At 45.5% G+C, this 15,749-nt stretch overlaps 1 protein-coding gene across 1 annotated transcript in view; it reads right to left on the bottom strand.

Moving 5' to 3' along the window:
- The window catches only part of CYRIA (CYFIP related Rac1 interactor A), a 78,850-nt gene extending 65,528 nt beyond the window's left edge, over nt 1-13,322 (bottom strand). Inside the window, exons 1-2 of the mRNA XM_006140808.3 lie at nt 13,200-13,322; nt 3,712-3,864 (exon numbers count right to left, since the gene is read on the bottom strand). The gene's annotated coding sequence lies outside the window, so the exon portion shown is untranslated. The remainder of the gene's footprint in view (nt 1-3,711; nt 3,865-13,199) is intronic.
- Between the last annotated feature and the right edge of the window lie 2,427 nt (nt 13,323-15,749).

The following is a 15,749-nucleotide window of genomic DNA, read 5'->3' as shown; positions in this document are numbered from 1 at the left end:
ACATAAAACAGTAATATCCATTTCCCCCAAGTCCCTAAGTCTCTCAGTTAGTTTTTGTTTTTCTGCTTAATTTTTTTTCCATAGCTCTTAGTACTGTGTGATATAATCAGAGGGGACTTCAAAAAGTTAATGGAAATAAACCATAAGTTTATTTTAGTGCAAAAAAATTCCACCTATGTACGTATTAGGTCATTGAAAAGGTCATATTGTACTTTTCTATGTTTTCTGTGCAAAAATACATCATAACTTTTCCAATGATACAGTATTTTTTAAATAATACATGTTTTTCATGAACTTTTTGAAGATTTTTTTCCCCTTATATCTTTGATATTTGTTGAAGATCTCCTGATCCCACTCATACGCAAGCTCTTTGTTTTAGTCTGCTACTGGGTTGCTAACAGAAATACCTGAAACTAAGTGGACCATAAAGAGTAGAGGTTTATTTGACTCATGATTCTGATGGTTAGAAAGACATAAGGAGAGCATCAGGCTAGCTTCATATGGCTAACAGAAGCAGAGAGGATGACAGGTATGTGCAGAGAGAGTGGTATATATTTCATGTTGTTTTTTCTCATTTTAACCTACTAACCAATCTCCTTCAAAAGGCCCCACTCTTCAACACAAAAATTGGATCAAGTTTTCACTGTCTTAATCTCGTCTTAATCTCTTTGCAATGGCTCAACACATAAATTCTGGGGGGACATATTCAAACTCTAGAACTCTTTGACAACAGGAACAAGAACTGTGTTTTGTTCTGTGATGCATCCCTAACACCAAGAACAGAACCGTCTGTTTGCAGCACAATACATGCTCCATAGATATTTGTTGAATATTTATGATGAATTTACCAGATGAAAGAGCTAGCAGACAAGGAAGAATACCTTGAGTGAGCAAGTGCTTAAAGTCAAACTGTCTTACTGAGTGCTGAGCCAGAACACTTGCCTCAGATGAATTGATCCAGCCCTCTGGGTCTGGGGAATATGCTGGTCTGCAGTGGAAAAGCTACTGTGAAATAGTTTTCAGCTTATACCTCTTTGAACAGAGGATGGAGTCAAGAGGCTAAGATAATGGTGGCCTTGAAGCTGGGTGTAACAGAGCAAACCTTCTCCTTAGCTCTGCTAGAAACAGCAATCTGGCCAAAGCTCAGGTGCAAGAAAGCTGCTATTGAAGAGGAGCTCTGCAGTCAAAAGCCTGCTAATGGCATCTCTCTTCTTTAACTGGTTGGGACTTCAAAAAACCTAAGCACAAGACCTGGCCCATTTATATAAGATTCATAAGGAATCCAAATATGGGATTACAGCTACACATACATAGCTCTATAAAGGGTTGGATGGAGAGAGACCTTTACAGAGAAATGCTGTGTGTCGTAGTGGGGTGTTTTGTGTGTTAAAGTGCAGTGTGGTCTGGGTCTCATTAAATAGTATTGTGGGTCTCAGAGAGGTTTATGTCTGTGTAGGTTGTGCTGTTGGTCACAGTTTTGTGTTGTGGGTTTCAGTTATGTGTGCTGTCATCTCAAAGAGGTGTGCTGTTGGTTGCAGTGGAGTGGTTTGTGTGTTAAAGTGGGATTTGGGGGGGGGGGGGGAGAGGGTGTCTTCAAATTTCAAGGAAAATGCATATAATTAAAGAGTTGTGCATGGATTTCTAGAATTTTTTTGCACCAAAGTAAACTGACACTTTAATCCCATTTTTGGTCTTCTCATATATGGACACAATGAAGGCTAATGCAGTATCTCATTTAATCCTGGCCACCAGTCTGTATCACAGAATGTACTGGGCCAGCTCAGGCAAAACTGGATTCAGATGAAAGATCACCAGTTTGGTTCCTTGGTCAACCTGCACACATTGGGTGTGTACATGCATGCTGGGAAAGCTGGGGCGATTGTGATGTGGGACTCAGTTGAGAGTGCTTCTTCATCTCGCTCTCTTTTTTCTCTTTTTCTCTCTCATAAAAGAAAGAAATATGCTTTAAGAAAAAATGTATACACGTGTGTGGAGGAACAGAAGCTCAAGAATTTTAAATGATCTAAGCAAAATCACTCAACTAATAAGTAACAGAGCTGAGATTTGAAGTCACATTGTTTAATTCTAAAATTATTTTCCTTTCTGTTAATTATGTTATATCTCAGGGATAGAAAAATTGTGATACAGGAGCACTTGTGGTAGAAAAGCTGCAATTTTGTCCCTGACTGTGGAACCTTGATTATGTTTAATCTTAAGTGGATTCTGCAAGAAAACAGAGTTTCATGCTAGAGAAAGAAACCACAAGAGGAAGAAAGGAAGGGACCACAAAACAAATCTATCTTTCCCAAAATATGAGAATCCACAGGCCAAATGGCACAGTAATAAAACATGATGCTGTGCAAGACGGATGCATACGGGAATGTTTTAGTTTGGAGGCTTCCCTGATTATACCAGGCACACACATGTCCACGATCTGGAACTGGCTCAGGCTGGGACTTAATCACAATACCAAAACTCTCTTGTAGGTTGCTGTCTCTCTCTTTGTCTCACTCACTCATGGAAAAGAAAATAAACTTAAAAAAAAAATGAGAATTTGTATAAGAAAGAAGTCAGAAAAAAAATGTTACTGGGAGCTCAGAATCGGAAAATGTGTTAAATATCACCTGGTCTTACCTCCCCTCCTATGCTCAGCTTCATGAACTGTTTCTGGTTTTAGTTTTCAGAGAAATTTAAGATAACTAGCTGAAAAAGAAAGAGCTTAGGGACACAGGACACAGCAGAAGGTGAAACAGTAAAGGCACATGACTATCTCAGTGCATGGTCATCCTTTCATGATTTCTGATTTGGTAACTGGGAGTTCCCCGAGTCTGTCTTGGGGAGACGTGTTTATTAATATGTCAGAGTATAGGGAGCTGAGCTCTCAGCAGATCTTAAGTTATCCAAGATGGACGTCAGCCCATGTCAGGTACAAGTCCAACAAAGAAGCTCAAATAGATGTGGCCTTATCCCTGCACAATAGAAGAACATGTCTATAATTCATTGGGTGTAGGTGGGGGAAGTGGGCAGTAACAAAAGAAAACTAGCAGGTTGGTGGTCAGAGAATAGGGCAATGGGGCAAAGCTGCAGCTTGTCCACCACAAGCGCTCCTGTATGATAACTTTGTGAATTGCATTTGTCTCTACAAATGGTACAGCAAGTAGAATATAAGTCAGGTCTCCAACATGAGACTTAACTAAATTCCATCTCAGGTTGGCTGTCAAAGGACTTCTCAACTGGTAGTCTAAATCTGGTCAGTCAGAATGGGGGAAAGTAACCCCTATTGTGTTTAATTTTAAGTAGATTCTGCAAGAAAACAGTCGTCTTAAACTATAGTTTTAATCTTATCTTCTCCTCCTGCATGCAGTTCTAAGCTATTCAATATCATGCCAAAACACCCAAAAAACTCAGAATGGCACAGATCCCACTCAAAATGTGGCTATTAAACCCAGGAGCTTTTGACCACTTCAGAATTATAGCTGTCTTGAAATTTTTGTCAATTATTACTTATGCCCCCCCCTTTTTTGTTCATCTTTCTTTGGAGGTTTCTGATGTTTCTGATGATTAGAAGGCATGGCTTCTAATTGAAAAAGGCAAATCTGTGGAAATGACCATCCTTAGCACTCTGCATATTCAATAAACATGCATATGACATACACCTCCACTGAAATGTCAGTTATCCCTGTGCTAGAACCAAGGGCGGCTGTTTCTTACCTGGAAACACCTCTTGTGATTCCGCTTCACCACTCCAGGCTGATGGGAGGAGCCAGCAGGACAGCTGTCTGGCCACGGCCAATCAGACTCCCTGAGTCAGAATGGTGGCTCCCTCGAGTCCCGTATGCTCACTGTCCTTAAGTCAGTGATACCCTGGGAAAGGGAATACACACCACATTACTGCGAGAGGCCATTTCCTGTTCCCAGCTACTCACGACATACTTTTTAAGGAGAGCAAAGCCATAGGATCATAGATCACTAGGGCTGGCAGACATATGTGAGATAATCTTGTCAAATTCATTCATTTCATACTTTGAGGCTCAGGGAAGAAACCAGCCTCACTCAAAGGACTTAGTGATTCAGGGGTAGAATCCAGATGGGAACACAGCTCTGACTTTCTGGCCTTTGGAGTTTTTTTGTTTGTTTGTTTGTTTGTTTGTTGTTGTTTGTTTGTTTGTTTGTTTGTTTTGCAGATACATGGTCAGGCTGACTTCTCAAACAAGTTCTCAAACAAGTGGTCATGGACCTCAAAGACGTCTTTTTTTTTTTTTTTTTTTTTTAATTTTCTAAAAGGAAAGTGTGACTTTTTCCAAATGGCTATTTTTATAGTTTTACCCCTGGGAGCTAAATCAGTAAAACAGTCCACCTCAGGCATGTGATTGGAATTGTTATCCCTGTTTTTCATTAGAAAAATATTATTATGGGATGCCATGATCCATGAGCAGTGGTGCACAGGCTCTGTGGCTCTGTTTTTCAGATCACTGCCTATCAAGGCACACGTGCACCCAGGCAGCAGCCCCTTCCTCTCCTCTTTCTTTCTAAACTTCATGTTTCAGAGAAACATGGTAACAGACACAGACTCTCCCCTCCTATGAGTATCCTTTATTTATTTTATTTTAAAATTTTTATCATTTTTAAGAGAGATTTTTGCTATAGGGCATGTGTGCTCAGCAGAGAGACAGAGAGACAGAAAGTGAGAAACCATTCTCCAGGGGGATGGCCTCACTGCAATCTCTTCACCATTTTCCTCTCTGGATTTTGGGCATGCACACACACATGCCTGGTGGGAGTTGTAAGCTGCTGGTTCCAGGATTCGAACCATGGTCTACTACATAGGAGTCCAATGATGTAATCATTACGCCATCTGCTGGTCCCATGAGTATCCTTTGTTGTGGGATTTTTTTAGACTATTGTACATGTACATGGCCACTCCTCTGTGCAGAAAACCAAGTTATAGAAAGAGGGAAGGGAGCTCGATCTGCTTAAGCAAGTAACATCTGTCAGGCTTATCATGCAAATTTTGTATTGTATATTTTCTTAATTTGTCCTCAAAATATCCCTGTGATGTACCATTAGTCACATTTTTCCAAAGGGCTAAGAAACCCAGCTTTCAAGAGCTGGACAGATTTGCAGAGTCAGAAAAAGATACATGCAATGCACAACCAGAAATAATCCAAGTCTCACTCCTAAATCCACTTTTTGTTCATCTAAAGTAGACCAGAGTAATTGGGCCAAAATGCTAGGAATTGTCCATTTCTCCACTGTCTCAGCTCACATTTGGAAGCTGCAGTTGTTGTTAAGGACAAGAAGAATTATTCGTATTAGATTCACTTTCCTTTTTCAGACGGGGGTTCTAAAGGCCATGGCTTCCTGCCGGGCTCCAGTGGGGGGTTCATAGGCCCCGAGAGGCTGGACTGGCCCTGGCAACAGCAGCGGAGGACACTTCAGGAAAGCGTGATAATCACTGCTTGCTCAGGGCAGTGTTCCTGTTCTCAGACAAGGGACATGCCAGGAGAGAAGGGTGGGGGTGGAGAAAGAGGAAGAAAAAACAGGAAGTGGAGTGGGGAGGAGGGAAGGAAATGAGAGAGAAAACACAGCAACTCTGAAACGTCCTTGGCCCGATGAGAAAGTGAGCCCTGAGCTGACGTTGGTGGAGCTGAGTCCTGCATTTTGGGAATCCAGGTCATGATAGTAATGGGTAGAGGGGGAGGGTGTTCGTTTCCTCCACACTCGGGGTTGGCACCCCAGAGTTCCATTTCCTGTCATAGAGCACAGCCGGACACAGGACTCTTTGGACACAGGCCTCTTTCCCACGCATTTGGGTGTAGACACGGAAGGAGGTAGATTTCCAAAGATTCTGGGGTCCGATCATGTCCCTCACCTCCTGGGTGTGGCTGAGAGGCCAGTGTGTCATAAAAGGATCTGGAAACAGCAGCGAAGCAGTTGAAGTGATCAGGCTTCAGGGAATGCTATTCTATCCCTACCTCTTCCTTTCTCACATGCTCTCACGGTAATAACCCAGTGCCTGATTGGACTTGATTCACCCGACTGGGCCCAGCAAGAATCCTAATGCCTTCTACCACAAAACTAAAAGGGTCAGTCGAGCAGGACCGTGATTCTAAGACACTTTCAAAGTTTCCTACCCATTGTGTTCACTCTACGCACTTACAGATCCTCACAGAAGTATCCCCGCTCTAAAAGCACTTCATGAAGCATGGCAGTCACCTGGAAAGTTGAACAACTACATGGACAGATAACCCTAAAGGTGAAGACCAATTCATACTTGGGCTACTACGGATGCTATCTCATAGCTCCCTGCTGAGTCTCAGGAGGGGGCAGACCAGCCCTCAAGAGCACCTCAGACCTCAGTTCTCCAGCAGCTGCCCACTCTGGCTGGACAATCTTGGAAGCTGATAAAGGGCACACAACTAACCCAGGGGAAGAGTCAGGATGCCTGTCTCATCAGAAATCTTTGGGGGAATTTCGGTATTACTGACCTGACCCTGGTCCATGGACCACCATGTGGATAACATGAGCCCTCCTCTCACCTTATAGATAGGATCACAAAGGCTGTATAAAGCCTGAGGTCCCACAGCTAATGGCCTCCAGGGACCATTAGCCCTGGATTCTGTGAATAATTCTCCCACCATCCAAACAAACATAGGACAACAAAAAAGCTAGTATGTTGGTGAAGGGAGTCCAAGCTCTTTGAAGGACTGCTAGTGGTTTACTGAGCGAGTCACCTACAGGTCAAAGATCCATTAAGAGGAAGAACAGAGAGAAACTAGGGAGGCTTAGAACTTTCGTCTAGAACTCCCACCGCAGCACCCTCACTCATGACACCACACTAATGTGCCTTAGTCTCAGCAGCTGTGAGTGGCCAGGGCTAATTCCCCAGTCTCTCTGCTCCTTGCCCTGGTGAGTTAACACCACTCCAAAATCAGAAGGAAGCTGCACTTCCATAGCAAATAGCAACCAGAGAAATGCTTCTCAGTATCTTGTCTTTGCTCATTTTAGAAGAGGCACAAAGCAAAGGGGTAGTTATCCCAGTTTATAAACGGAGAAGCTGGTCCAGGTGATGGGGCTGTGGTAACACAACTGGGCTCACATGGAAGGTCCTGGGTTCACGTCCTGGGGCTTCCCTATACACACTGAGCACACATCTGCACACCTGTGATTTTAGCTAGCTGGGACTCGGGGGTAGGTCCTGGTGTGATCATGGGTACCTCTCTCTCTCTTTCTGTTTCTTTTCTCTAAAAAAAATTAGTAAATAAGCTAAAAAAATACATGAATAAATAAAATGGGGAACTTGAAATTCAGAGACATGAAGTGACTTGTCCAGGATCACAAAACAACTGGGACCAGAACAGGTACCTCATGGCTTCCAGTAGTCACCTCTTCACTATGCCATGTGTCCACCCCACCCAGTCCCCATTCAGGGGAGAGACTGAACAACAGATTACAATAGCTCATGTCTTCTATTTTCAACGGTTCTGGAAGTAGGAGGGCAGGGGGCAAATTAAAGCAAAGTCAATACAGCAGGTGAGAAGATAGAAGGCACAAAAGATCACATTCCCACCCACTGGGCCGGGAAGAGGAGGGATTGAAAGCCCAGATTGGGAGCTGTTTGCTCCAAGCCTGATGTTCACCAGCAGCAGAGGTTAGACTCCAAATGAGGAAACTCAGCACAGTCCCTTCCCCGCACCAAGAGTACAGACCAATACTAAGGAATAAGAGGGGCAGGTTTTTAGATAATAAGAGTAGCTAACATTTATTTACCCATCATCTCTGGTGTATCAGACTTTGCTTAGCATTGTCCATCTAATTACCCCCTGAAAGTTCACAGAAACCACACAAGGTAGACATGATCACTGTCCCCTTTTAGGGTCCAGGGAACTGAGGCACAGAATGGTTATGCCGCTTGTCCAAGCGATTTAGCTACTGAGTGGTACAGCCAAAATTGGATCCTAGACAGTCCAGCTTGAATTCTTGCTCTCAACCACTCTGTCATAATCCCTCTCCCTCTCTTCTTTACACTAGAAGAAAAACAGAGAGACAAAAAGGTGAGGTATGGAGAGAGGCAAAATGGTGGGAAAAGGAAAATAAAACAGATACACTAGGAACAGATGAACTCCCTGAAAAATGCAAAGGAAAAGAGGACTCATGAGGCAGAAAGGACCACGAGATGCCATGTAGACAGAGGCAGGAATTGTCCCTCATGCCCCCTTGGAAGGCAGCCCAACAGTGTCAGCCAACACCAGAACATGACATACTGGTCTTGGTGTTTACACAGTACCACTCCGAAGAGCAGGGAGTGGCTGGCCTGGGGAGGAGATGAAGAGGGGCCCATAGGGGACAGTCATCAGGGTGGGTAGAGGGATGATGCTTTGGGAACTTATTTCTATGTCCGGGAAGGATGGAGAAGCTGGGCAGACAGGCAGTGATTTCTGTTCATAGGCCCCAGCACCAACAGGGGACAAACCCAGGGACTATAGGCTCTGACGTGGCTGCCAGGTTTCAGCCTCTCAAAGCCGGGAGCAGGTAGGACAGGACATCTCTCCCCATTTCACAGATGGCAAGCCTGAAGTCAAAACAGGAATAGTCCAGGAAGAATAATAATGACAGCTAGCATTCTCCAAAAAGTTTTATCTGTTTATTTCTTTCATGAACGAGAGAGAGAGAGAGAACCCCCTATGGGATCTTAATGCCATAATCTACCCCCCAACCTCAGCCAGCCCTGGATCATGGACATGCACATGCCTGCCATACTCAGGGAGGTTTGCAGACATGAATCCAAAACCTTACCATGTGAGTCAGCCTAACACACTGTAACATTTCCTGCTGCACCAACATCCAGCCCCCCCCCCTTTTTTTTTGAAAAGATTTTTGCTATAGGGCATGTGCACATGCCAGAGAGACAGAAAGTGAGAAATCACCCCACATGGGGGATGTCCACACTGCAATCCCTTCTCCTACATTCTCCTCTCAAGGGTTTGGGCATGCATGCACATGTGCCTGGGGTGAGTTTCAGGCCACCAGGTTCAGGACTCGAACCCCAGTTGATCATGTGGGAGTCTAGCACCTTAACCTGCTTCCCTCCCCCACATGGTTTTAAAGATAGGGTATTGCCATGCTGTGATCTTCCTGCCTCAGTCTCCAGCTAGGACTACTGGCATGTGCCACCTATCAGGCTTTTTCAATTGTATTTATTTATTTATTTTTGGACAGGGCCTTTCCATGTTGCCCAGGTCAGCCTAGAGCTTGCAATCCTCCTGCTTCAGTTACTGAAATTAAGCATGTCACCAAGCCTGACTTAAGGTTGGGTCAGCGATCGAATACAGGCTGTCCATGTTGTCCTAGCCTGCAGAGCACAGCATCTCAGCAGTGTGTGCCGCTGTGGCTGGGCCTAGCCTCTGACATTTGGTGGCAGTCTAACACATGCCAGCAAATGAGCCAGATTATTTAATAACTATACCAAGTCCGTGAGGTCCAGAGGATTATTCCCAACATGCAGTTGAGTTAAATAGTTTCATAAAGGTCAAAGCTAGCAGGCTATGGGAGAGAATCTGAACCATAGTTCATATGATATTTTGGTCCATGATCACACTCAAAACCACACGTGCTGTGAAATGTTGACGTGACTTAGCCTGTGATACGATGGTGCTAGGCCCCAGCCAGCTTCTGTGCTCTTGAAGCACACCACACAGGCTGTTAACTAAACCTTTTCTCCACTCTGCACATCTATGCGAGGTGCTGCTAACCACTTCCATGTACATGGTCACTATAATTAGGATGACCTTATGGTTTGTCACCCAAACCTGCACACTTCTGAGAGTGAGAGGGGGCCTTATTCATTGTATTGCTGGGACAAAAGGCATAAATTGGACTGTCCCAGGCACACAGTGACACAGGATTGCCCAAATCTATCCACAACCCCTTGGGCCGGTTAGTGGTATGTGCAGTTGAGTTGGTGGAGAATGGTCCTGGACCATCCCCTGCTTTCCCATCCACAGAAATGCTCTTTCCCAACCATTCTCTCTCCCTTTGTCCACCAGACTTCTAAGTTCATTGGGCTTACCGGCCTTACATATAAAATGGGCTGACAACTGACACAACGCAATTAGAAAAGTCATACTATGATTTGAAAAGTGAGGTGTGGCAAGTTTTGGCAATATATTTCAAAAGGACTGCTGGGTTCCTCATGCCCTGCTAGCTCAAAACCTGAATGCTCAGCTGTTCTGATCACAGGCTAGTCTCCAGAAGTGAGCCCTTCTATCTAGGGCAGCCTAAGGCGGCCAGATGGGCCACCGGTGTGGAGAGCTGGGGCTGTATTTCTGTCCCGACATCTACAGAAAAAGCAGTCTACTTAAAGACAGGAGGCCAGTTTCCTCAGAGGTCAGCGTGTTGCAGGGAAGAGGCCTGGCCTTTCTTTGCTGCCGGCAGGCCCTAACCCAGTCCGGAGGGTGAGACACTCTAGTCTTTTTGACCAGGGATTCTCTTCTTTCCCTGACTGGGCTTGGGGAGGAGGGAGGCAGCACGTAAAGCCTGTCTTTGTTTTACGTTTTTTCCCTAAGACTGCCTTCTTAAGGATCTGTGGCCAAGAGGAAAAATAATCTGCTGCTCTTTTGAAACCAGGATATCAGTCTTGAATCAAAATCACACATCTGTACAGGTAATACAAAAATTCTAGAAGAAAAACCAGACGTTAGTCCATTATCAGCAGAGACTATGTCTGTATGTTCATGGAGCATCATGGGACTTACAGCCAGGGACTTTCGGACACCCTGGAGAAGCTAGCTAAATCTGAGCAACCCCCAAGACCTCTAATGGGGCTCCTGAGGACTGAACTATAGGGCTGTGGGCCCTCAGACTGTGTTAACACAAGCAGAGAGGCTTTATCTATTTTGCATAGGGGCTTCTGCAAGTGAAGGTAAGATCCTTTTTCCAAATGAGGTCATGGGTTGTGGGAATTAGGGCACAGACTTATCTTCTGGGAAGTTACCATTCAACCGACTATAACTTTTGGTATTATTAACCTTATTGCTGATGTTATTCTGGGGATACATGAGCCCAAAAAAGGGAAAGGACATGTCTAATGTTCACATCCCCCTCTTGAACAAAACTGCTGAGTGGATGCTTTCTCCTTGAGATAGCTCTGCAGTGTTACTTACTCCTCCAGGGTCTCCTCTGGGTGGGAGAGTGGGAGATACATTAGAAACTCAGCAGATGACACCAAGCAACAAGTAGCAAAATGAAGACCCAGACACTGGAGCATTCTACTTTCCCTCTTCCCTCCTCATGGCTGCAACTATAAGATTTACATCTCGGAGAGGGGGACGGGACACAAGTAAAGCAGGTCTGAGACATGCAGATGATGCCTCGCCTTGTCACCTAGAATGGCAACGGTGAGACAGCAACAGACAGATCATGCTTGACCATCCCCTGGCACCACCCAGGAGGATGTCTTGATGTAGCAGGAACGTTAACAGAGGGCAAGGAACCTGGAGCCGCTCCCAAACCGGCCTTGGCTGGACCGTGTGACCTTCTACCAGTCCGTGCTTTCTGATCAGATTCAATTTTTGTTAAGTGCAGATTATAAGAAGACATACATGAAAGGCGTCCTTGGGCTACTTAGAAAATCTCATGAACGTTCTCTTCTAACTATGTTGTGCAGATGCGATCTCCACTATGGTGTGGAAAGTTCCTTAAGAAAAGGAGCCGTGCCTGATTCATCTTTACAGGCTATTTTAACCAGCACGGAGCCCTGCACTGACACTGTTGATGGTTGGATTTATAAAATCGGGCTTCTTTGAGGGCAGTGAACAGCTCAGAATGGCTGGGGATGGAGGAAGAAGGTGGCAGATACAGTAATCAGAAAAAGGCTGGTGTCGGGCTGCGGACAACTTTGCACATACTGAGGCTTCTAAAATTAATTTGTGGCTGAGTAGCAAGCTAGTATAGCAAATGTTTTTGTCACTATGTGGGAGGATGGAGCTGTGGAAAGATCTCAGGCCCTTGAGCCCAATAGTCATGACCTTGAGCTCCGGCTTTGCAGCACCTCATGTTTTCTGAGCCTTGGCTGCCTCACCTGTACAATGGGAAGGAGGGCTCCATGTCGGGTATCAGGCTCACCTAGCATGTGAGCTAAAGTGGCCAGAGCAGAGGCACCTATCTGAACTTCAGCAAACATGACTGCTCTCAGGGAATGGAGCAGAGCGGACCTGGACTGTCAGAGGTAAACCAATGGCACAGCAGCCCAAGGCCTGTGCTGCCCCAGTGTAAGAATCTAGGAAATGGCGCCAGAGTCACACTGCACTCACTGGGCCCAATCTGAAGGCCTGTCTGGCTAGAGACGGTGGTGGTCTGCATTTCCAACAACTCCAGCATGTCCTGCAAACAGATGCAGCACCCACGAAACCAAAAGCCAAACCCCATTTGAGACCTGTGAACCTCAAACCCCCCAGGGACCCTGGCCTACAGCACCATCCACAGGGACGACATTAGGAGCCTTATGGTGGGTATTCTGTAGAGTACCCATAATATCAAGAGGCCTGGGAGAAGCAAAGTACTCTGGGTTCCTGCTTTGACCCTTATCTTGCTCCAGCTTCTGCTTTGACTTGAAATCCTTCTCAGACATTGGGGCAAGCCCCTCACTGCCATTTGTATGATGAAGGCGTTTTGGCCGAGCAGTCTTTGGAACTTGGGACTCTCGATGCCTACAACAGCCCGTCAGTGGAGTGTTTCTGTCAGAGCTCCACCTAGAATATCTATGCCACTTAGAGTAATTTTCTTCTGAGGCAAGCCTCTGTTAAAAATACCATGAAAATGGAACCCCCTCCTACAGCATCCCCCTGTCCAAACCCGTCGGGAACACACTCAACTAATCAGGGATACACCAGGGGTACCTGGTTTCTAGTTCCTGCCGGTGCCATCTCATTTTACACTTCTAAGCCTCAGTTTCCCCCTATGAGCCTCAGAGGCAACGATCCATAGTTCATACCTCTGAGTTTCTCAGCAAATTCTATTTTTTAACACTGCACAGGAAATAAAAATCTCATTTCACTCTCACTCTGGGGCTGGTCATCCTTCACCTTTGTGGGCAGAGCCAGACACACTTTCACAAAGCAGGCAGGGAAAAATGGGACCCTTCCGTCATTCTTAGTAATGGGGAGTCAGAGTCAACAGGGGGAAGGATGATTGAGAATTACCTGCGACAGCTGGGAGCCGGCTTATCTACCACGCTGACAACGTCACCCCTGGCCTTAGCAGACAAACACTGGAGATTGAGCCCCAGACAATAGCACAGCTGCTCTTGTTCCTGGGCTCCCTGCTGCGAGGCAAATCAGGAGACACATGATCAGCATTCAGCTCTGCATTCATCCTCGACATGCAAAGGGATCTGCCTTCCCCACAGCACAGGGTGCACACCCAGGACCCAGGCCCCCACACCTTGCCATGGGAGAGAGGAAAGAGGGAGCAGTAGATAAGAGAATGAAAAAAGACAAGATCCCCAGAGAAACGGACTACAGGGAAATGTACTTACCACGTGAGAGCTGCCACCTTGTAGCAACATCCACATTCCTAAGCTGAGCGTTCAAGTCCCTCCATAAATGAGTCCATATTAATCGAAACCCATGCTTTACAGAAACTCTCAGCTGATGTGATTTACTGAAGCTTCACGCTCTTTTCCCCTGGTCTGCAGCCTCAACTTTTGCCTTCACCTTTTCTTTTCTTTTTCTTTTTTTTGGAGAGATTTTTGCTATAGGGTGGGTGCTCGCCGGAAAGAGAGAGACAGAAAGCAAGAAATCACCTCTCCAAGGAGGATGACCACACCACAATTCCTTTTCCTCCATTCTCCTCTTGGGATCTTGAGCATGCATGCACACACGCCTGGCATAAATTTAAGCCACTAGATCCGAAACTGGAACCACAGTCGACTACATGGGAGTCCAGCGACATAGCCATTACATCAACTGCTGGTCCCTTCGCCTTCACCTTTTCTATCAGCTTTGAAGGACAGCAGAAACCTCACTTCCTCCATGATTCCTTTTCAGATAGTCCCTGCCGCCACAGTCCATGCTCACATCCCACTCTGCTGAACTTTCACAGCACTTCTAATCTGTGCCACTCAGCTCTTGGCACCCAGGGGTTCTCAACACATTTTGACCGAATTGTTGTACCAACTTCCTAACTGGTTCCCTCCTCTCTGGGCTGTGGTCCTGTACTCTGCAGAAAGTTTTTTCTAAAGCACACATCTGATGACACGTCTTCCTTGCTTAAATCCTTACAAGTCCTTCCCACAACCTTTAAGATAAAACGCAAAGCCACTCCATGCTCCTGCCCCATCCCCGGGGGCTACCCATATTCTAGTCACACTAAACTACTTCCCAAAGTTAGATAATGAGGTGACATCACAGGAGAGCTGGAAATCGAGATCTCCTGATACATAGGAAGGCTAGGAGCTCTTGGCACTGAACACAGCCAATGTAAAAAAGTCAAGACCAGCTGAGTCCTTAGGCTTGGAGAGCTTGCATTATCTGACAAACCAGTCGGTCCACCTGGTGACCACGTGGGCAAGTAGGCATCTGAGCCTCCGGCATAAGACAGTTTAGTTGCTCTTTACTAGAACAGTGGGAAGAGGATTACTATTAATTTTTCTCTTTTCGCAAGTATGGACTAAAACACTACTCAAGAACTTCCACATACATTCTGTCACTACTGAACAGCCCACTGGCCATCACTTTGACACCGCACAGGCACTCAACATGTCTGATGCTGAACAACAGCACTCAGTCCTCACCCAGGAGCTAGGCTGTCCAAGAGATCCTACTGATGCATGCCCTAAGGTTTCTGCCATTTGACCAGAGCCATCTTACTGCTTCTGTAACTCCTTTATGATTGAATGGAAAGTTCAGGAAAAAAAATTCACCAAACAGGAAAGCAAAAATCTCACTCTAACTGTTCTACACTTATCCAAAGAGATAATCAAAACACTGACCAGGCTAATGCTCCCTACAGCACATGACAGCAGTAAGTATGTGTGTTTGGGGTGGAAAACAAGATTCGAAGAATGCAAGACTAATATGTGAAGGGCAGCACATAGGAACCCGAAGCATCTTAGAGCCAGTAGGCCTTAAAATTCTAATTCTAATAAGAAAATTAGAGAATTGCTTATCCTAGGGAATGTAGCGGCATACCACTGAATAGATCCATGAGTGGGACACGAGGTAGGGAAGACAGGAGATTTAGATTGTTGCTGTGGGTCAGATGATGGCACAGTAGTAACACAACTGGACCACATGGGAAAGGTTCTGGGTTCACATCCTGAAACCTCCCTTGCATGGTGACACAGGCATACACATGTACACCCATGATCTGGGCTGGTTGAGGCTTCAAGTGGATCATGACATGTACACCTTTCTGGGGGGTGCCTTTCTCTGATTTCTCTCTTCTCTCTCTCACTCTTCTTTTTCTCTTTCACTAAATGAATAAATAAGTAAATAGTAGCTGGAGCTCTGCCCCCAACTTACTGTTTGACTTGGGCTAGTTTCTTCCCAGCCCTTAAGTGAAGGATACATTGGTAGGGCACACTGGCAAATAGTAAGTAGTGAGAAGGCATTTGACATTCGTGACATTTATTTCTGGTTGTCACAACTGAGGTGTGTGTGTGCTGCTACCACCAGGGATGGTGCACCTACCATGTGCAGGAAAGGCCCCTACAACAAAGACCTATTACACCCCAAAGGGTAGCAGTGCTG

The sequence above is a fragment of the Tupaia chinensis genome, unplaced genomic scaffold, assembly GCF_000334495.1.
Source record: "Tupaia chinensis unplaced genomic scaffold, TupChi_1.0 Scaffold000045_1, whole genome shotgun sequence".
In the NCBI taxonomy this organism is placed as follows: Eukaryota; Metazoa; Chordata; class Mammalia; order Scandentia; family Tupaiidae; genus Tupaia; species Tupaia belangeri.
The sequence above is the reverse complement of the archived record's forward strand: the minus strand, read 5'-3'. Positions and strand labels throughout refer to the sequence as shown.